General features: G+C 41.4%; 1 protein-coding gene across 2 annotated transcripts in view; it reads left to right on the top strand.

The window, feature by feature from the left end:
* The window catches only part of KERA (keratocan), a 31,188-nt gene that overhangs the window by 4,925 nt on the left and 3,430 nt on the right, over positions 1-22,833 (top strand). The window lies entirely within an intron of this gene.

The raw sequence follows: 22,833 nt of genomic DNA, 5'->3' as shown, positions 1-22,833 counted from the left end.
GACCATCGGAAAACACATATTTACGATGGTCTTAGGAACCGAGACACCGCTGCTGTCTCCGGCGATGTGTGGGCGGGATGATATGCTGCCCCTGTCACCGCCTCCTCGCCGCTGATTGGCCACCGGAACTGTAGCTCAGGAGAGGCACACAGGCGGCCAATCACCGGCGAGAAGGTGGAGCTTGGAGAGGAGGAGCCGAGCGGCAGCGCGCGGAGATCGAAGAAGATCGAGGGAGCTGCAGGAACGAGTGAAGAGAGAGGCCAGAGAAGGAAGACAGCTGACAGGTAAGTGCAAATTTTGCTGCTGCAGCCAGGTATGCAGGCTGTAGATGGGAGAGGGAGAGAGCGAGCCCAGGTTGGAGCAGGGGTCAGCAAGGTAAGTATCATTGGTGTCAGTGGAAGGGATAGTGCCCCATCATTTGTGTCACTAATACCAACGATGGGGCACTATTCCTCCCCCCACTGACACCAACGATGGGGCACTATTCCTCCCCTCACTGACACCAACGATGGGGCACTATTCCTCCCCTCACTGACACCAATGATGGGGCACTATTCCTCCCCCCACTGACACCAACGATGGGGCACTATTCCTCCCCCCACTGACACCAACGATGGGGCACTATTCCTCCCCCCACTGACACCAACGATGGGGCACTATTCCTCCCCCCACTGACACCAACGATGGGGCACTAATCCTCCCACTAACGCCAATGATGGGGCACTATTCCTCCCACTGATACCAATGATGGGGCACTATTCCTCCCACTGATACCAATGATGGGGCACTATTCCTCCCACTGACACCAATGATGGGGCACTATTCCTCCCACTCATACCAATGATGGGGCACTATTCCTCCCACTCATACCAATGATGGGGCACTATTCCTCCCACTCATACCAATGATGGGGCACTATTCCTCCCACTCATACCAATGATGGGGCACTATTCCTTCCACTGACACCAATGATGGGGCACTATTCCTCCCACTCATACCAATGATGGGGCACTATTCCTTCCACTGACACCAATGATGGGGCACTATTCCTCCCACTGATACTAATGATGGGGCACTATTCCTCCCACTGACACCAATGATGGGGCACTATTCCTCCCACTGACACCAATGATGGGGCACTATTCCTCCCACTGACACCAATGATGGGGCACCATTCCTCCCACTCATACCAATGATGGGGCACTATTCCTCCCACTGATACCAATGATGGGGCACTATTCCTCCCACTCATACCAATGATGGGGCACTATTCCTCCCACTCATACCAATGATGGGGCACTATTCCTTCCACTGACACCAATGATGGGGCACTATTCCTCCCACTGATACTAATGATGGGGCACTATTCCTCCCACTGACACCAATGATGGGGCACTATTCCTCCCGCTGATACCGATGATGGGGTACTATTCCTCCCACTCATACCAATGATGGGGCACTATTCCTTCCACTGACACCAATGATGGGGCACTATTCCTCCCACTGATACCAATGATGGGGCACTATTCCCCCCACTGATACCAATGATGGGGCACTATTCCCCCCACTGACACCAATGATGGGACACTATTCCTCCCACTGACACCAATGATGGGACACTATTCCTCCCACTGACGCCAATGATGGGACACTATTCCTCCCACTGACACCAATGATGGGACACTATTCCTCCCACTGACGCCAATGATGGGGCACTATTCCTCCCACTGACGCCAATGATGAGGCACTATTCCTCCCACTGACGCCAATGATTGGGCACTATTCCTCCCACTGACGCCAATGATTGGGCACTATTCCTCCCACTGACACCAATGATGGAGCACTATTCCTCCCACTGACACCAATGATGGGGCACTATTCCTCCCACTGACACCAATGATGGGGCACTATTCCTCCCACTGACACCAATGATGGGGCACTATTCCTCCCACTGACACCAATGATGGGACACTATTCTTCCCACTGACACCAATGATGGGGCACTATTCCTCCCACTGATACCAACGGTGGGACACTATTCATCCCACTGACATCAGTGATGGGGCGCTAGTCCTCCCACTGCAAAATTACAGTTATGAAGTAGCAACGAAAATAATTTTATGGTTGGGGGTCACCACAACATGAGGAACTGTATTAAGGGGTCGCGGCATTAGAAAGGTTGAGAACCACTGGTATAGATGATTGTTCTTTTTACTATTGCCATTCCTTTAAAAACTGTTTAAATACAGTTCTTTTATATTGGTAATACTGTATGCTTTTAATCTATTGTAATGACTTATAAAAATTTTATTTTAACTATATTATTGCATGTTGCATAGTACTCCTTAAAGCGGAGTTCCACTCACCCTGTCAAAAAATAAAAGTCAGCAGCTACAAAAACTGTAGCTGCTGACTTTTAAAAAACAGCCACTTACCTGTGCCTCGGTCCCGCGGTGTGTCCCCCACAGCTCGTTTCACTGGCCGTCCTGTATTCCAGGAGGCTGGCATCTTCAGTGAGGGCACCTGGCTATGACAGCTTGCGGCTTCACAGCCGGGTACCCACTGTGCATGCTCTGTGCGTCATGAATGGTCCTGTAGTCTTCTGGGACCTGTCACGTGTTCCAAAAGACTATGGGGGGGGAGGACATCTTCCGCTTCCGGTCACCTAGGCGATCGGACTGGAAGTGGGAGCGGGTACCTGTTAAATTCAGGTACACGCTCCCCCCCACCCCCCAAGGTGCCAATCCTTAATGGGGAGTGGGGGAGCAGTCCTTAAAGCGGAACGTCCCCTTTTGGGTGGGGCTCCACTTTAAGTCCAACCCTCTACTTTGTAACATGATTTTAGCAAGTTAATGTTATAATGTGCTAGTATGCACCGCATACTAGAACATTATGGCATACAGTTAGGTCCATATATACTTGGACACAGGCACAATTTTAGATTTTTTCAGGCATTTACCAAAACATATGCAAGCTATAGTTATATAATGGATATGGGCTGAAAGTGCACACTCTCAGGTTTAATTTGAAGGTATGTACATCCACATTGGAGGAAGGGTTTAGGAATTACAGCTCTTAAGAGTAGCCACCCCCCTTTTTCAAGTGACCAAAATAATTGGACAATTGAATATAATCATAAATAAAATGTTCATTTTTAATATTTTGCTGAGAATCCTTTACTGGTAATGATTGCCTTGAAGTCTGGAACCCATGGACATGGGTTTCCTCCTTGCTGATGCTTTGCCAGGCTCTAACTGCAGGTGTCTTCAGTTGTTCTTTGTTTGTGGGTCTTTCCACCTTTAGTTTTGCCTTCAGCAAGTGAAATGCATGCTCAATTGGGTTGAGATCAGGTGATTGACTCGGCCATTGCAGAATGTTCCACTTCTTTTCCTTCAAAAGCTCCTGAGTTGCTTTTGTAGTGTGTTTTGGATCATTGTCCATCTGTACTGTGAAGCGCCGTCCAATCAACTTTGCTGCATTTGGCTGAGTCTGGGCTGACAGTATCTCTCTAAACACTGCAGAATTCATCCGGCTGCTTCTGTCTTCTGTCACATCATCAATAAACACCAATGACCCAGTGCCACTGGAAGACATGCATGCCCATGCCATCACACTGCCTCCACCATGTTTTACAGATGACGTTGTGTGCTTTGTATCATGAGCTGTTCCAAGCCTTCACACTTTTTTCTTCCCATCATTCTGGTATAGATTAATCTTAATTTCATCCATCCAAAGAATGCTTTTCCAGAACTGGTCTGGCTTTTTTAGATGTTTTTTGGCAAAGTCTAATCTGACTTTTCTGTTCTTCAGGCTTATGAATGGTTTGCACCTTGTGGTGAACCCTCTGTATTTTCTCTTGTGAAGTCTTCTCTTGATTGTATACATTGATAATGATACACCCACCTCCTGGAGAGTGTCCTTCACTCGTCTGGATGTTGTGAATGGGTTTTTCTTTACCATAGAGAGGACCTACGATCATCCACAACTGTTGTCTTCCGTGAATGTTCATACCTTTTTATGTTGCTGAGCTCACTGGTGCGTTCTTTTTTCCTCAGAATGTACCAGACTGTTGATTTGCCAACTCCTAATGTTGTTGCTAGCTCTCTGATGGATTTGTTTCATTTTTGAAGCCTTGCAATGGCCTGTTTCACAGCAATAGATTCCAAATGCAAATACCACTTAGAATCAACTCCAGACCTTATATCTGCTTAATTGATGAAGAAATAACGAAGGAGTACCCCACACCTTGCCATGAAAGAGCTTTTGATTCAATTGTCCAATTGCTTTTGGTCCCTTGAAAAAGCGGGGGGCGGGGGGTGGTGTCTATTCTTAAGAGCTGTAATTCCTATACCTTTCCTCCAATTTAGATGTACATACCCTCAAATTAAACCTGAGAGTGTGCACTTTCAGCCCATATCTATTATATAACTATAGCTTGAATATGTTTTAGTAAATACCTGAAAAAAACTACAATTGTGCCTGTGTCCAAATATATATGCACCTAACTGTACTTACTTAAAACAAAGCCCTCCAGCAGTATGCTGTCATCACTGCTAGGACTTTCATCTTCATCCAGTCTTCTTTTCAGGTTCATGGACTCTGACTGTGTGATAAGCTGAGCCGCGATGATGTCACTCCCGTGCATGTGCACGGGAATCATGGCCGCAGCACAGAGCTCTGAAGGTAGGGCACAGTTATGCTATCCCTTCAGAGTGCATGTGCCAGTGACATCGCCAGCTGCATCCCTTGTGAATGTCTCCTAAACTGTGCAAGTTCAGGAGATATTCACTGTACCAACGGTTAAGTCTTATTATAAGCTTACCTGTAGGTACAAGTTAGAATTGAACTTTACTACCACTATAAAAGAAGACCTGATTGGCTTCTAATGATTTGTTTCTAAAATCTGGTCTTAGCATGGTTGTAAATGGTTTATGTATAACAATGCACCACCTCAGTCAATTTATTCTAGTAAGAAAGATTTGAAATACATATTTTCAATAACTTGGGCTTTAGCCAACCACCTAAGCTTACTTATTGTAGGAAAAGTGCTATAAAGACACACCTGCCTGGGAAGCCTCAAATGGAAGCAGCCATTCCCTAAATCACAGGCTTTATACTTTTTTTTTTTTTTTATTTAAATATTTATTTATTTTTCAAGTAAAACGATACACATTTCCATAATGTAAAAAATAACATTACAAAAAGCTCATAAAACACTAATTTCATATCATTTTCTCCCCATAACTCTCTTCCTTTCAACCCTCCCACCTCCCACCCCGCTTCAATATACCCCTGACATCTATCTGATCGACTTGTATCTCACATCCTCTGGATACCGAGGCTTGGAAAAGAAGAAGAAAGAAAGACAGGCTAATTGCTATATTTTCTCCTTTTCCTTGGCCTTTCCTCTTTTCCCTTCCTTTCTTCTTATCCTCTCTTTCCCTTTTCTTTATGCTTACTTACTCAGTACCTTCCTTTACCTTTACTTTGAACTCCTCCCATTTCTCCCATTTCATATGATATGTCACCATCCTATCTTCCTGCATATAATAAAGTTTTTCCATTCTAGCAATCTGGTCCACTCTATTCATCCAATCCTCTTCCCTCGGTGCCTCAACTTTACGCCAAAATCTAGGAATCAGACTTTTTGCTGCATTTAAGTAGCACATTATACCCAGTTCTTTATATTTATTTCCAGGTAATATTGAATTATGAAAAAGACAGGTTTCAGGGTCCAGTCCTATCTCTATTCCAGTGATAATTGTGATTTGATTTCTAATTTTTTCCCAATATACTTGTATTTTTGAACATTCCCACCATATGTGATACATCGTGCCCAACCCTCCACACCCTCGCAAACACCAAGGTTGCTTCTCCTCACTCATCTTGTGCTCTATCACCGGTGTAAGATACCACCTTGTCAAACATTTAAAATTCATTTCCACCTCACGCATGCTAATATTTTCGTGTACCATTCTATGTATTTTCCTCTGTGTGTGCTCTTCCCACTCCACTCCTAAATCCTTTTCCCATTTTTCTATATATTTTAATTTAAGCTTACTATCTAAATCCGTGAGAGCTTTATATGCTTTAGCAGTGCTGTGTTTCCCCTCCCCTCGGTCTTCTAAGTATTTCTCAAATTCATTCCACTCTTTCCTAGTTCTAAGGGGCTTCGTCAATTGCTCCACAAATTGTTTCAGTTGATTATATCTCCATATATCTATCCTAGTGAAAATCCTTCCCTCTTCCCTTTTCAGATCCTCCAGTGTTCTTAAGTTTACCCCCTCCATTACATCTCTCAGCTGAGCGTCTTCCTTCATAATCCATCTGCCTGAAATTTCCTCTTTACCTGGGGGAAAAACTCTGAATTCCTTAGTGACATTAATAGTGAATTAAAATCCCATTTCCTCTGTTTGTGCATTTTATCCCACTCCCTTATTACAATCCTCGTGTATATACTCGTGCTCTCCTCTAATTCTCTAAACTGTGGTGGCACCCATACACTCCTACCCAGATCCTTTCTACTAAGTGTATTTTCTATTGTGACCCAATGTTTGCTCTTTGAACTATGTGTCCAGTCAAAATTTTTGCTAAAATGACTGCCCTGTGGTATCTTTTAAAGTCCGGTACTCCCAACCCCCCCTTTTCTTTACTTCTGCTTAGCACTTCATATGATATCCTAGGTTTTTTATTTTTCCATATATATTTAATTACCATTCACTTAATTGTCCTAAAATACACCTCTGGAAGATTAATGGGAATCATCTGAAATTTATACAGTATCTTCGGGAGAATTACCATTTTTATCAGGTTGATACGTCCCAGCCAGGTAGGATTTCCACTACCCATTTTCCTCAATTCCTCTCTGATTTCGTTTGACATTGGGATATAATTAGCTTTATAAAGATTTTTCTGTAAGGGAGTAAGTTTCACACCCAGGTACTTTATTTCTCTATCTTTCCATATAAAGGGAAACTCTCTCTGTATATTTTCTTTTTCACTCTTTGGAAGATTTATATTTAATATCTCAGTTTTCCTCGGGTTGATTTTTAGATTTGACATTTCCCCATATTCCTTCAGTGTTTTCATTAGGTTAGGAAGTGTTATCCTCGGGTTTCCAACATAGAATAATAAATCATCCGCGTAAGCGGCTATCTTATGTTCTGTCTTTCCAACATTTATTCCCCTTATATCTATATTTTTCCTAATTGTTGATAACAGGGGTTCCAATGATAAAACAAACAACAGTGGGGAAAGTGGGCATCCCTGTCTGGTTCCGTTTGACATAGAAAAGGTCTCTGATCTCTCTCCGTTTACCATTACCGTCGCGGCCGGTCCTCCATACAACTTTCCAATCCACTTTCTCATCCTACTACCCAATCCCAGGATCTGCAGTGTGTCTAACATAAAGCTCCAGTTAACCCTATCGAACGCCTTCTCCGCATCTATCGAGAGCAACACTACTGGGTTTTTTTCCGTTTTACTTTTCTGTATAAGCATCAGGGATCTCAACCCATTATCTCGACCCTCCCTTCCTCTAACAAAGCCCACCTGATCTCCATGTATCCAATCTGGCATCAGATCTCTTAACCTATTCGCCAATACTTTTGCATACAACTTCGTGTCTACGTTCAATAGCGATATCGGTCTATAACTTGAACAATGTGTGATGTCTTTACCTTCCTTATATATTAAGACCACCTGTGCCAGAAGGGATTCCTGTCTTATCTCCATCTCTCCCCCCAACGCCTCCATATATCTCTTTAACTTGGGTATCAGTAAATCTCCATATTTTTTATAATATCTCACGGTATACCCGTCTGGACCTGGGCTTTTTCCCGTCTTAAAGCTTTTCAATGCTACTTTTAGTTCTTCCTGTGTGATTTCAGATTCTAAGGAGTTTAATAGTTCTTCACTTAATTTTGGTAATCCTGCATTTCTTAAATAATCCCTTCTTTTTTCAATATTTATCATTTTATCTTTATTTATATCATCCTTGGGGGCAATATTATATAATTTACTGTAGTAATCTTTAAATACCTTTGCAATGTCTTTGGTTGAATGGACTAACTCTCCCTTGGAGTTTTTTATTTTATCTATATAGTTCCTATTCTTCTTTCTCCTCAGGGCTCTCATCAGATATTTTCCTGATCTATCTTCCCATCTATATCTTTCACCAATGATCTTATTAAAAGTTCTAATTTTTTCTTCCTCCATTACCTTCTCTAATTCTTCCCTCTTTTTTATCACTCTTTGCTCTATCTCTTTCCTTATGTTATTTTTATGTAGGAGTTCCATCTCAGCTATTTCCTTCAAAAGCCCACTGATCTTCTCTCGTCTTTCCCTTTTTTTCTTCGCCCCAATCGCAATAAGGATTCCTCTTACATATGCTTTATGTGCCTCCCACACTGTAGCTAGTGATACATCCCCTGTTTCATTTTCCTCAAAGAACCTCTCTATTTCCTCCCTGATCTTCCGGTCAGTATCTGGATCCATGAGGAGTGTCTCATTCAACCTCCATGATAGGCCTCCTGACACCTTCCCTCCCCATCTTAATTCCAATACTACAGGTGCATGGTCCGAGAAAGTCATTGCTTCTATTTTTACTTTAACCAGATCCTCAACAAGTTGATGGTCCACCAAAATATAATCCAATCTAGAGTATGTCTTATGTACACTAGAGAAAAAGGTGTAATCTCTATCTCTCATATTAACAATTCTCCAGCTATCCACCAATTGGCACTCTTTCATCACCGTTTTCAATAATCCCATGGACCTATTTTCCCCTCTCTGTACTCTAGATGTTGTATCTATTTGTGGATCCATACATATGTTAAAGTCTCCCGCCACTATTAGATATCCCTTTCCAAAGTCCATCAATCTTCTCATAACCCCTTTCAAAAACATCTCTGGCTTCTTATTAGGGCAATATATGTTTACAAGCGTACATTCTATGTCCTGTAGTTTACCTTTCAAGAACAGAAACCTCCCCTCCGGGTCCGTCTTTCTATCTTCCAGTTCAAATCTAATATTTTTTGCAAATCCTATAGCTACACCTTTAGCTCTCTTAACTGGGGAATCTGCGTAATACCATGTCGGGTGTTGTCTAGAGTTTAACTTGATATTTTTTTTTAACTCTAGATGTGTTTCCTGCAAAAAAACAACTGAGGCCTCTCTATGTTGTAGTTCTCTATATAGTCTAAATCTTTTACCTGGGCAATTTAATCCATTTACATTATGGGTTACAAAGCGTATTTCCTCCATATTTTATTTGTCTTCTTCCTATTTTACCCTTTCCTTTCCTCTTCCCCTTCCCCATACCTCTCCTTTCATACAAGATGTCAGTTTTAAAAACCTCTATCCCCACTCCCACCCCAATTCTCTCCCTCCCCTCCACCCCCTTCCCCCTCCATCCCCCTCCCCTCACTCCCCCCCCAGGCCTCCTTTGCCTTTGGATCATGATCCTCCACTGATCCCTCCCTAGGGGTTCGGCTCCACCCATGACCGCTCACCTTCCCCCCCTCCTCCCCGGTGTCTCCTTGTCTATTAACTCTCTGTTTCCTCTTCTGACCAGCTGCCACTTTCCTTCTCCAAAAGTACATAACTCTCCCTCCTCAACTTCCCAACCCGGTATCACTATTCTCTGCAGACCAAGTTTATCACAAAAGTCTTCCATATCTTCTGGGAATCTTAATATTGCTGTGATTCCATCTCTCCAACCGATTAAACTCACTGCACGACCCCATCTATATTTCACATTATGCTTTTTCATCAATTCTAATAGGGGTTTCAGTGATCTCTTTCTTCTCAGGGTCTCTGCTGTTAGATCTGCAAAAATTTGAATATCTTTTCCACCATATGCAATACTTGTTCTTCCTTTGATCTTTTTCCATATCTCTTCTTTATCTACAAAATCATGGAATTTAACAATTATATCTCTTGGTTTTTCTAATCTTTTTTCTTGTTGATATTTTCCTATCCTACAGACTCCATCCAATTTAAACGTCTCCACGTCTGGTTTCTCCATTATGGAACTCAATATTTTGTCGATTAGTTCTTTTAAATCTTCCCCCTTTGCCAACTCTGGGACTCCTCTTACTCTAAGATTATTTCTCCTTTCTCTGTTTTCTTGTTCTTCCATCATAAAAAGCAATCTTTTCTGTTCTTTTCTATCTTCTTTTATCCATTTCTCTAATTTTGGGACAACTTGGGAATGAATTTGAACCTTTTCCTCTATTTCTTCCACCCTAGTTAACATTTGCCGCAATTCCTCCCGAATTGTCCCCATCTCTTGCTTTATTGATTTTTCCAGATTTTTGAACATCTCCACCATTTCCTTTTTATTAGGTATTTGCAGATCTCTTTCATATTCTCTTGATTCAGTCCCTTCCTTTAATTGTTGACTATTATATACCGGTCCCAGGGATAGTCTTGGGCTGTTATCCAGACTTATTTCCAATTCACTTTTTTCACTTACCCCCAACGTTCTTTCTGGAGTCAAATTTCCCTGTGATACATACTTTTTAATTGTACTAGATTGGGAGCTCTTAGACCCACTCCCTTTAGTATTTTTTCCTTTCATGTTGATTTTTAATGCTTTACTTTTGTTTTCGGAACTCCTCTTTCACTCCTCCAGGTCTTCAGACCCTCCCTAGGAATCCCCTATATCCTTATTTCAGACTCAATGTTTGATAAAATGTCTTTTTTAGAGGCACCAGGAGATCCAATATAAATCAGGTTCAAGAGCATAAGTCCAGTTTATAGATAATGCATAAAGAGTTGCAAAAAACCCCACAGATATCACAGTTATCACTCACCCTCCATGTTGGAGTGTCTTCCTCAATGTAGTCCTCTCCTGTAGCCGTGCTCTCTTAGGGGAATTCCTATGGGTCTCTTTATATATATGTATATGATGTATACGATGCCGATATATCAGTTGGGGGATTTGAGGGGATTTGAAGTTGGGGGTGGTGTAGTTTGGAGGTAGTGTGGCTGCATTCCCCCCACCTCCGCTAATTCACCAGCTCACCCAGACGCCAAGTGCTGGAGCGTCAAGCTGACAGGCAGTCTCTCCTCTCCTTCTCCTGAAGCTCCAAGGCTCCTTCATGGCTGCCCACATGTCTTCACCGCTGCGCCGCTCCGTCCGTCTCCCTGGCAACCCTGCTCCTGCTCCTCCTCTGCAGCCGCCGTGAGGATTCCCAGGGAACCCCCCGATCGTCACTCTCCAGGATCCTGCCAGGCTCCAGGCTCACCACCAAGGCTTCCCTCTTCCACCGGGTGAGTCTCCGCTCACCCTCCGGTGCCGCTGGTCTCTCTGAGAGAGACACCTAGGGAAGATATTCAGGGGAGGCTATCGAGGAGTGCTTACAGCACACTCTCCCGTGCCGCCATGTTCAGGCTTCACCCCGGAACTCTCCCCACAGTCTTTATACTAATTCCGGGGGCAATAACCTTCTCTTGAATTGAAGTTATATTGGCTAATTTTTACTGCTTGGAATTAGTATGTGGCTTCTGATATAAATATGTGTTTCTATGAGAGGCTTTTGGAAACAGGTGTTATGGCAGACCTATCATTACCTTTACAAATCTGCAGGATCACATTTTATGTCACAATATACATCATAATTAAAAACTACTGAATATTTATAATTGAAAATCGGTTCTTGAGCTATATTCAAGTGACTGACCAGTTTCTGCCTGAATGGAGAACTGTGAATGCTTCTTGGAAATTATGTCATTAGTTTCTTGCAGGTAAGAATAAAGCATTGTTATGAGTCCTTGAGCCTTGAGCATCATCCTCGAGCCTTAATTTTAGGTCCATATAGATGCTGACTCTGAAAAGAGTCTGACAAAGGATGGTGCAGACCATCTGGAAAAATAGGCAGATAAAAGCATTATCAGAGCATTACTTAGCTGTAACCGCTTTAAACTATATGACAAATTATACTTAATATGATTTATTTCACTCTTATTTATGGACTACAAGGTTTAAGGCTAGCTTAAAACGGAGCTCCTTCATAAAAAAAACAAAAAATTGGTTGTATTTCCCCAGACAATCAATAAGATTAAAACCTTCATTTTTTTTTAGCTGTAAGATTGAATCTGATGTTGAAACATGAAAAATGAGGTCCACTGGGAGACAAGGTTGATTTACTAAAGGGAAATAGTCTGCTCACTTTTCAGGCGAAGTTGCACTTTGCCAGGGACATTACCCAAAAGCTTAGTGAATGTGGTCAAGTTTCCCTTTGCAAATAATACCCAATCACATGCTAGAAAAAAAAAATTGCATTTTTGTTAGTACTTGAGTGGATGATAGAAGTCAGTAGAGCTTCACCTCATTTACTAAGTTCTGGGGCAAATTCTCTTGCAAAGCACCTTCTTTCCTTGCAAAGTGATCAGCATATTTGTTATTAGTAAATCAACCCTAATGTTAACAAGTTATATACAAATATTTACCAACTCCATAGTATATATTCAGCATGTATTTTTATATATATATATATATATATATATATATATATATATATGTGTGTGTGTGTGTGTGTGTGTGTGTGTAAAGTTTTGTGCACAATGTAGGCAATATAGCTTGAATCCTCCATACAGGTGAGAGTGGTTTATGTTACAAGCACCTAAGATGGTTAGCTTTGTGCATCATAATACACCTTTGAAGACTTTTGTTACAATCCATATTATCAATATGTAGTTCTGAGCACTGTGAAGTCAATACATTTTAGGTTCTTCACACAGGTGAATGGATTATGTTACAAGCACCTAAGATGGGTAGGGTTGTGCATCAAGATACACGTTTGAAGAAGTTATGTTTAGAGTGTATGTAATCATTAAGAAAGGATGAGCTAATTCTTATGACCCATTAGTCATTTCTAATACCATAATATAAATAGCCTAATCTATAGAATATTTACAAATCTTGACTCCCCGAAGCTTAAAATATCTTTGTAGCCACTAAAGCTGTATTTCATGCATGCCATGATTTAATTTAGTGCACATTTGGTATTATTGACATTTATAGCCTAACATATTCTTGTCTAGTTTAGACTTGTTTACTTACCTAACATGGCTTCTGCACTAAATATAATATTTTTTGCCTCTAAAGGTGGAGCCGCACCTCTTTATCTATCTCTCTATCTGTGCATCTTGAGGCTAAAAAGCAGCCTTGCACTGTAAAAAACAGCATCCTATAGCAGAGGTTTAGGTGACGTTATTTACCACTTATGAGCTTACATCAGCTCCAATGTACTCTTAGACACATCAGCCATTTTGACAAGTGCTAGAACTATAAGACTACCATTCTACAATTTGTTTAAAGAAAAGCTATAAAAAAATGTTTAATTCTCTTGTGGTGGTATAGGAACCCTTCTTCCTTACATCGGATGTTCCCATCTACATCTAACACCTGCTGGAGATGTGACTCTGCGAGGGGTTACACATCTGATGGGACTGCGTTAAGATACAAACGTTTTTGGAGAAAAGCCTTTGCCATTTACACTAGGGTCTATGATAAGTCTTTGAATCCTCCCACCCCTGAGATAGTGCTACTTTCCATGCTCTTGGGCTCCATGATGAACAATATTTTACACACGGAAGAGATGATGGCATTAGACAATCATACATTCCAGAAATTCACTACCCTATGGTATATTTGGATCCATTTCTCCACGTCAGATAATGTGAAAGCTTTTCTTACCCCCAAGAGTGTTATTGAGGACACTCCGCCTCCACCTCATACCAATTCTGACTTGGAACTCCTTTCTTAGCTTCTCTCGCTCTGCTTGGTACACAAATTTTTAATCTACTCCCATTTTGGGTAGCCCCCCCCCCCAGTTTATTCAGTTAGGCCCCTCAAGACACGCTCACACTCTCTTTTCTTTCCTACCTTTCTCTCTCTTTATTCTATGTCCACATAGTAGTCGCCATCTTTCCTTTTTTCTTGTTTTTCTTTTTTTCTTCTTCTGCCTTTTTAATATGTTACGCAGCATTCTGGTGAATTATGTCAGTCAATCTACTGGATTCAGTGTGGGTCCTTTGATCGTTTTATTGATCCAATGTGTGTGAAGTTTTATGGGCCTCAGGCCTTGAAGTTGATACTTTTCCATTGTGACATATTTTTTGCTGCTGTTCTGTTTTCCTTATTGTGACCCTACCTTTGACACTGTTATACCCAAATAGTGATTAGGCCTGATGCCAACGGCTGATACTATTCTATTCAGCAGCTTCTTTTACATGTTTTTGCCCTGTGCTGAAATTAAGAAACTAATACATATATATTTGCTCTAAAGCACAGCTATGACATTAAACAAATTCCCAGAATAATTATATTTATAACTAAAGAGTATTGCTGTCATCGATTATTCTAGAGACCAATACCATTGAATGTAATTCTGTTAAATTGAAAGTTATGTTTCAATTAATCTTGTCACCTAACCCCTTTGCACTGATACTTACTGCTTACCACTTCCTCACCATACTGTTTACCTGCCTGAGGCTTTGAAGGGCTCAATACTTTCAGGTTTTGGGGGGAAGGGGGTATGTGCCCTTCCTCTGGAACACTTAAAGCAGTTGTCAATCCTAATGAGTCTTTACTGTAGATATTCACTCAGGCAAAGCAAAAAGTTGCTATGGTCTTACTTTATTAAGTTATTTCCCTAAAGTAGGGGTGGGCAAACTGCGGCTCTCCAGCTGTTGCAGGACTACAAGTTCCATCATGCCTCTGCAAGTCATAGCTGTAACTGTCAGTTTTGTAATGTTGCAATGCCTCATGGGAAATGTAGTTCCACAACAGCTGGAGAGCCGCAGTTTGCCCATCCCTGCCCTAAAGCATCTCTTTTTTCATTTTGTTTGGTCATCTTTTGACCTCTACCGCAACATTTAGTTTAGGTGTGTACTGTCTTTTAAAGAGACCCTTATACAATACCAAATGTTCTAAATGTCGGCAAATTGTAATAAAATATTGTACACATTCCCCTTTCTTGTTATCTGTGGTGCTGACCAACATTTGTGAGGAATGGTCCTCTGATATCCACAGAAAAACCAACACTTTTATAAAGGTTAATCTCCTGGGTCCCTGCAGCTCTCACTGGTGCTGCTTGCTGACCTCCACATCTCTGCTGTCTCTTGCAATGACATGGAGGTCAGCAGGGGAAACTTCTGAGAACTCTGGGAGACCCAGGAGATCAACATTCCCAATTGTGGTGGTTTCCCATCCCTCGTGAATGGAAGATGGCAGGGAAAGGTAAGAGTTATTCCAGTGTCAACCTAGGTATGTGATGGTAATAGACCTAATGAACTTTTGACCATGGTGGCTGTAAACTATTAGAAAAAAGGATGACTAGCAGGCAATATCTCAGTCTTAGAAAACAGTTGTATGCTTTTATAAACCATGATAGATGTTTACTGTGCACTTTGTATATGCCCCTTGTGCCTGTGTCATCTTGTGGCAGGCCTTAACACTGAAACCAAAGTTTCTCCTGATATCTATCATATCAGGGATGTTTGGTAGGTTGACAACAAACACACATCATTATAGTCTATTATTGATGACAATATTGGTAGTATCAGGCAATGGTTACCCAATGCTTTATTGAATTTTATTGCTGCAAGTACACACAGAAGATGGCTGGCTAGAATATACATAATGTTATACATATGTTAAACAAACTGTGGGGTTTCAGCAGGCAAAAAAACATTCATGTGTTTTTAATTTATACCTTTTAAAAAACCACCTGCAAATATATCTTGGAGTAAAAAATATCACCAGTAGCCTATCAGCGTTAACTTTTGCTGGATATAAACGAGGTAATGTCCCTTGGACTCTAGGATCTTTTCATGTTTGACAGGGCTGAATGAGAAATGTGTGCTTTGATATTTTTTGTCTGCAGGCTATTTTTCATACTACAAAAACACCACCTGCTGAAAGGGAATTGAAAGAATATGGAAGAAACCCCCTCAGATCACTGTGCTTATGGAGCTTCTATAGACTGTAGGCTGACAATTTTATTTGTTTAGTTTAAATGACAGTACTTTTAAACCCAGTCAATGCATGTTTTAAGAGGGTTGGAATGTTAACCGCATTGCCTAGTACCAAAATGTTAGAAGTATTAGTAAACCTGTCAGATTAGGACAAAAAGTGTAATTGCTCCAGGCCTGCAAAGAATATATACTGTATATCATTCTAGGCTCCATTCACTAAAGCAGATCGCATGCAGTATTTAGGTGATCTGACACATCAAATGTGATGCTGAAAATGGAAATTCACTATCCCTTTATGCGGTATTTACCTCAAAAACCAAAAGCGCCTGGTAAATACAGCATAAATACACTAAAGTCAATTTATTAAAGGAAATAAATAAATGCATGCGTTAAATAATGGTGGGCCAAGCATGTAATACGAAAACAATGTAAAAATATAACAGCCAACTTGGAATAGTCTCTACTTTTTTGGATCAGTAGTCTCTCAACAGTAAATCATAGAAGCCAAAATATGGATAAAAACACAGAATTGTTACATTTAGTAAAATATACAGTATTTATTTTCTTCTGTCATTTTGCCAGATTTTCACAGACGTTTTTGTGTACTTACAAGCATATACATCATTTGGTACATAAACCTCCATGTCACCATGAAAACTCTTGATTAACCATTTCCACGCCACCATATAGCAGATATACTGCTCCACAGCAACACCTGTGCGCAAAATCACTTATGTATACATGATTTTACATTTCCAGATAGGGGGCATGCGCAAGACACACAGCCGCCCTACCTGAACCGACATTCGCAGCCGCGGATGTCAATCACCGTGTCCCGGCAGGTAATTACCTGCCGGCACCCGGTGATTACCAACAATCACCGACGGGGAGGAAGACTGTTTTGTTTACAAACAGTCTTCCTCCCTGACAGCTCAAGCACACTGCTTGGGATGGCTGAGCACAGCACAGCCATCCCGATCAGTGTGCTTATAGTAAAGCACACACCCTCCACCCCCTAGTAAAACACTTCCAGCACTTAGTTAACCCTTTGATCGCCCCTCATGTTAACCCCTTCCTGCCCAGTGCCATTAGTACAGTGTCAGTGCTTTTATTAGCACTGATTATTATTATTTATTATTATTATACAGGATTTATATAGCGCCAACAGTTTGCTCAGCGGTTTACAATATAACGGGAGACAATACAGCAACAATACAGTTCAATACAAGAGGGATAGGAGGGCCCTGCTCCTTGGAGCTTACAATCTAGGAGAGAGGGGCTAGTGGTACAAAAGGTAGTAACTGTGGTGGATGGACTGGTTGGAAGAGTAGAAGATTCCATTATTAGCTGAGGGCAGGATAGGCTTCCCTAAAGAGATAGGTTTTCACAGATTGCCTAAAGGTGAGCAGAGTAGACGATAGTCTGATAAATTGGGGTAGAGAGTTCCAGAGGATGGGGAAGCTCTGGAGAAGTCCTGGAGATGAGCATGGGAGGAGACAAGGGAGCTAGAGAGCAGGAGGTCGTGCGAGGAGCGGAGAGTATGATTTAGGTGATATTTGGAGACAAGATTGGTGATGTAATTTGAGGCAGAGTTATAAATGGCTTTATATGTTATTGTTAATGTTTTGAATGTTTTGAAGCCAGTGGAGGGATTGGCAGAGAGGGGTGGCAGATACAGAACGGTTAGTAAGGTGGATGGGTCAGGCAGCAGCATTCATGATAGACTGAAGAGGAGATAGCCTGCGATGAGGTAGGCCAATGAGGAGGGAGTTACAATAGTCAAGGCGAGAGATAACAAGGGAATGAATAAGTTGCTTAGTAGTTTTCGAGGTTAAGAATGGGCGCATCTTTGAAATGTTGTGGAGATGAAGTCTACATGATTTGGACAGTGATTGGAATTGGGGCTGAAAGGACAGATGGGAGTCTAGGATTACACCTAGCACCCTGGCATGAGGGGAGGAACTGATGGTTGTGTTATTGATCTTGATGGAGAACTCAGGGGAGGGGGCAAGGGCTGGAGGGAATATTAAGAGCTCAGTTTTGGAAAGATTGAGGTTGAGGAAGTGGAGTGACATCCATGCCGATATGTCGCTTAGAAATGCGAGAGGAGACTGAAGGGGTGAGGTGAGGAGTAGAAAGATAGATTTCTGTGTCATCAGCATAAGATCACTGTATTGGTGTCACTGGGGATGTCAATTACACCAAGTTAGTTCCCCCCCAGTGTCAGAATGTCCACCGCAGTCCCTCAGTCCCGCTAAAATTCGCTGATCACCGCCATTACTAGTAGAAAAAATAATCCCAGTATCTATACCACCATTTGTAAACCCTATAACTTTCACGTAAACCAACTAATTTACACATATTGGGATTTTTTTTAGCAAAGACATGTAGCAGAATACATTTTGGCATACATTTATGCTGAAATTTGATTTTTAAAATTTCTTTACTGGACATGTTTAATAGCAAAAAGTCCAAAATGTTGTTTTTTTTCTCAAAATTGTCGGTAATTTTTTGGCTTATAATGCAAAAAATAAAAACTGCACAGGCTATCAAATACCACTGAAAGAAAGCTTAATTCATGGGGAAAAAAGGATGTAAATGTCATTTGGGTGCAGTGTTGTATGACTGCGCAATTGTCAGTTAAAGTAACACAGCGCCGTAACGCAAAAAATGGTCTGGTCAGGAAGGAGGTAAATCCTCAGGAGGGCAAGTGGTTAAATGAGATATTCCCAGCCAGTTTGTTTAAAAACAGCAGCTGGACGGGGATCTGGAATTATGCAGCATTAGAAATACTGCCTTTAAATGACAGATCTATGTTCAGTGGTGATGGTGTTCGTAAACAAATTGGCAAAGGATCCTGAATGATGTCATTGACCACATGGCATTCAACATTGGGAAAGTACCTTGCAAAGTCCGCCCCCCCTTCAGACACTGTATCTTCATGTTGAGTGGACAAAGAGCTCATCACCACATCCTTTCCCCCAAAAGTGGAGTGGGGGCTTATCAGAATCTTGAAGTCATATTTATAATAAGGGAGCTACCAGATATCTGCCCGCCAAGGGGAATGAGCAGAAGGTACACAAACCTAGAGTGAAAAAGTCCTTTACCAATTGCTTCATTCAAATAATGTAAACAATCCCCCCTAGTGTAAATCTATTGTGAATAATTTCATTGACCGATGTAGATCTAGCATTTATTATGATGATCTGCCATTATAATGGCCCTCCACCTGCAATGTTGCCCGCAGCCACAAAGATCTGCCACCTGATATGTTTGCCATATTTGGTCACTGACATCTCTCAGGATCTGCAGCTGGAAATTGGCCATGAATCTGTCATGTAGCAGCAGTAAAGCTACCACTGCTAAATGACAGGTTTGTATGGGCAACCTGGCCAAATATGGTCAGTTTGTTCAACAGCTTGAGTGTTGGAAGCTCATCCCTTATTGTTACTCACTGTCAACTGTCTAGCCACCTGTCCTCCATAGGATACAATTTTCTATTTACAGTGTCCTTCTGAAAAGGCATCACCTGTAGCAGAGGTGATCTGTTTTGTAAACCCTCACTGATGCTCTCAAAGACTTCAAATTTTTTGTTGCAATTCTTGCTCAACAATTCCAGCATCTTCAAGGAGGAGGGTTATAACAATAAATTAATCAAAAGAGCAGGCAGAGGTCTGTCATACAATGCAACTTTTATATGGGTCTACATGGTAATGGACAATTTTCATAGCAGTCTCTGGTAAAACACAACAGTAGCAAACGTGTGCTAGAATGGTATCCTTCTAGTAAGAAGTAATATACTCTGGTAATGTGGAAAATATTTTTGGTATCATAGCAACACTTTCTTGAAAAATGGCAGCAATTGCTAGCAAAGAACTACCATTAATCCTTTGCCAATTGCAGGTTTACTTGTGAAAAATTAAAATTTGCAACTTTCTTGCCATTTGACACTAAGAAATAGGTATTACATTCATCAATCAAACTCTCTTTCCCCACATTATAATGGCACATTGCACATATGCTTTTATAGTTATAGCAGAAAGCTCAAGTTGAGGGTTCAAGGTTTACCACAGGCAAAAGAATGGCTAGGAACAGCCTTGCCAGCACTTTATGAGAAAAAGACACGCAAAGTTGTTTAATCTTCCAGACCCTTCATTAAACTGCCTAGATGACAAAATAGATGCTGACAGATACAAATTCCGAATAGTTATTAGCAGAAAATATGTTTTAATTTAGTCTTTTCTTTTGCCTTTCCTCCAGTATAATAGATGTTATGTTACATATTAATATGCTATGATAACAGAGGTAAAATAAAACAAATTAAGTCTCTGAGGTAGGTCAGCAAACTGTAGCAAGTGATAATTATATGATGCAAAAAAAGTCAAAAGACAGAACAGCACACTCTCTGATCTGAATTTTAAGATTATTAGAATTCACTTTGAGTGACCATAGATTCAAGGTCATTTCCAGGCAAAGGCAGTTAGATTTTTGCCTATCTCCAAGGAAGAGTATCCCAGATTACAGTAAAAATATTCAATTTTGAATATAGGGGTTGAACACCATAGCACAACATATTTTGTTAAAAATATGCACGTTTTGTATGGATTTAAACCCATGTCTACTTTAATTTTCAAAGTGTTCATCTTTAATTCTTCATCCATGGACAAGATGAGGTAAATGGTGGGGGGTGAAAAGCAGACAATTCAAGTGTCTTAAGAATTAATTTTTTTTTTCGTTTTGCCTAGAATAGGGACTGGTTGATATCCCATCAGGAATTTGTTGTGACCCTTCTGGGAGATTTCCCTTCACTTCCTGTCCAAAATACACAGCAGGAAGTAAGAGGAGATATTCTTGGTTTCTCCATTGGAAGTTTTTCCCTTCCTGTTCCCACAACAATCCAATTTGTTTGAGGGAGGGGGGATTTCCCATCACTTTTTGTACAAAAGTCACCAAAATTAAAACGGTGGGTCAGTCTCTCAGCTGGGGCACAGACATCAATAAAAAGAGACTCTAACCCTAAAACTTAGATTACCCTTTGCCGAAGTAAAGTAGACTTGAATCAATAAATACACAGTTTGCATATTTTTAACAGTCGATTTTCCAATATACAGTACTACTTCAATATAATTATTGCCATTGCTTTGAAAACTTTTTGCACCTCAGTGTAGGGATATTTTGAGTATGGAAGGATAGAAGAGAAGAACATTGAATACAGGTTAGGAGTGGATAACTAAACTTTGGTCGGTTTAATAGCCATACACTGTATGTTTGCAAATCCTGGCTTTTTTTTTCACAAAAAATAACAAACATGGTATCTTTACTTGCTCTGTGCAGTGGTTTTGCATAGAGCCACCCCAATCCTCCTCTTCTTGGGTCCCCTATTGGCGTTTCTGGCCCATCCTTCCTGCCGAGTGCCACCAGAGCAAAAAGCTTGCTATGGGGGCACACAAGCAAGTTCGCTCCTGAGCCACTGATCTGTGTGTCCATTCACACACAGAGCCACGGCTCGGCCGTACCCACTCTCTCTCCTTATTAGCTCCCTGGCTGTGATTGACAGCAGCAGGAGCCAATGGCCAATGAGGAGAGATAGTCTCTGAAAAGCCGAGGCTCTTGTGCGCATCTCTGGATTGCAATGGGGCTCAGGTAAGCATTAGGGGGGCTGGGGGGGGGGGCTGCTGCACACAGAAGTTTTTTTTACCTTTATGCATAGAATGCATGAAGGTAAAAAACCTAGAGCCTTTACAAACACTTTAACTAGTTCATATTTGGATGTTCTTGTGACCCTTTTTATACCAATGAAGTAAAGACTAGTTGATCACATATGTGCACTTTGCTTGTTGGAATATGGTCTCTTAGTTCACTGATGAACAATATGGTTCCATATATGTGGCTGAGTCTAATAAATATTTAACTCTTACCTGGACTCTCATGCTCTCATCTTTTCTAATAACATATCAAATACAGACATCAATCAGGGTCGTCTTTAAGGAGGGGCAAAAAAATGGCAGCTGCCCTGGGCCCAGTCATTGTTGTGGGGCCCAAAGCAGCTAGCCCATACTTGCCATCTGTTTAAATTCCCTTGTCCCTTAAAGTCTTGATCCTGTGCTGTGTCCCCATATCTCAGTGGGAAGTGCTGTCACTTATGCTATTGCCATGGGCAGATGTGCAAGCCATATCAGCATTCACATGTAAATAACCGGCATTCATATGTAAATAGTGCCATTCATATGCAAATAGAAGCGACATTCATATGTAAATAATGGCAGCAATGCAGCAGTCATATGTATAGTATGCCCCCTGAGGTTCCAGCCACCATCACCTCTGCTGAATGCTGCCCACTGAGAAGGTAAACGGGCATGGTTGAAGGTCCTGCCTGCAACTGTGGTCACTGAACCTGCCATCAGTTTGTTCTACAGGTAAGCAAAGTGAAGGGGGGCTATGCAGAGGTAGGCAGAAAAGGAATTACAGTTTGGGGTGCACAGGTCAACAAAGAGGGGATGTACAGAAGTAAGAAAGGAAGGTGCAAAGATGTGCAGAGGAGGCATGTTGAGTTAAGGTGGGGAGTTGGAGTGAAGAAGATGGGGGTGGTTTGGGATACAGAGGTTAGGAGGGAAATTTAGGATGCAAAGGTGTACGGATGGGGTGGAGAAAGATGTAAATCACATGTAGGGCAGCCCATTCAATTCAATGGGCTTCTCTATGCGCTAGAAATACAGAAAAAGTTCCCTGATCTTTTTTTTTTCTTTGGGAGGGTGCATGTGATCGGCACAGGGCCAATAAGCGCTATCCAGAAAGAGGGACAGGGTTTATGCAGCTTCAGAGGACAGTCAGAGGAGAATGAAAACT

The sequence above is a fragment of the Staurois parvus genome, unplaced genomic scaffold, assembly GCF_062004578.1.
Source record: "Staurois parvus isolate SC_StPar_1 unplaced genomic scaffold, SC_StPar_1.0 ptg000025l, whole genome shotgun sequence".
NCBI lineage: Eukaryota > Metazoa > Chordata > Amphibia > Anura > Ranidae > Staurois > Staurois parvus.
This window is presented reverse-complemented; position numbering and strand designations above follow the sequence as displayed.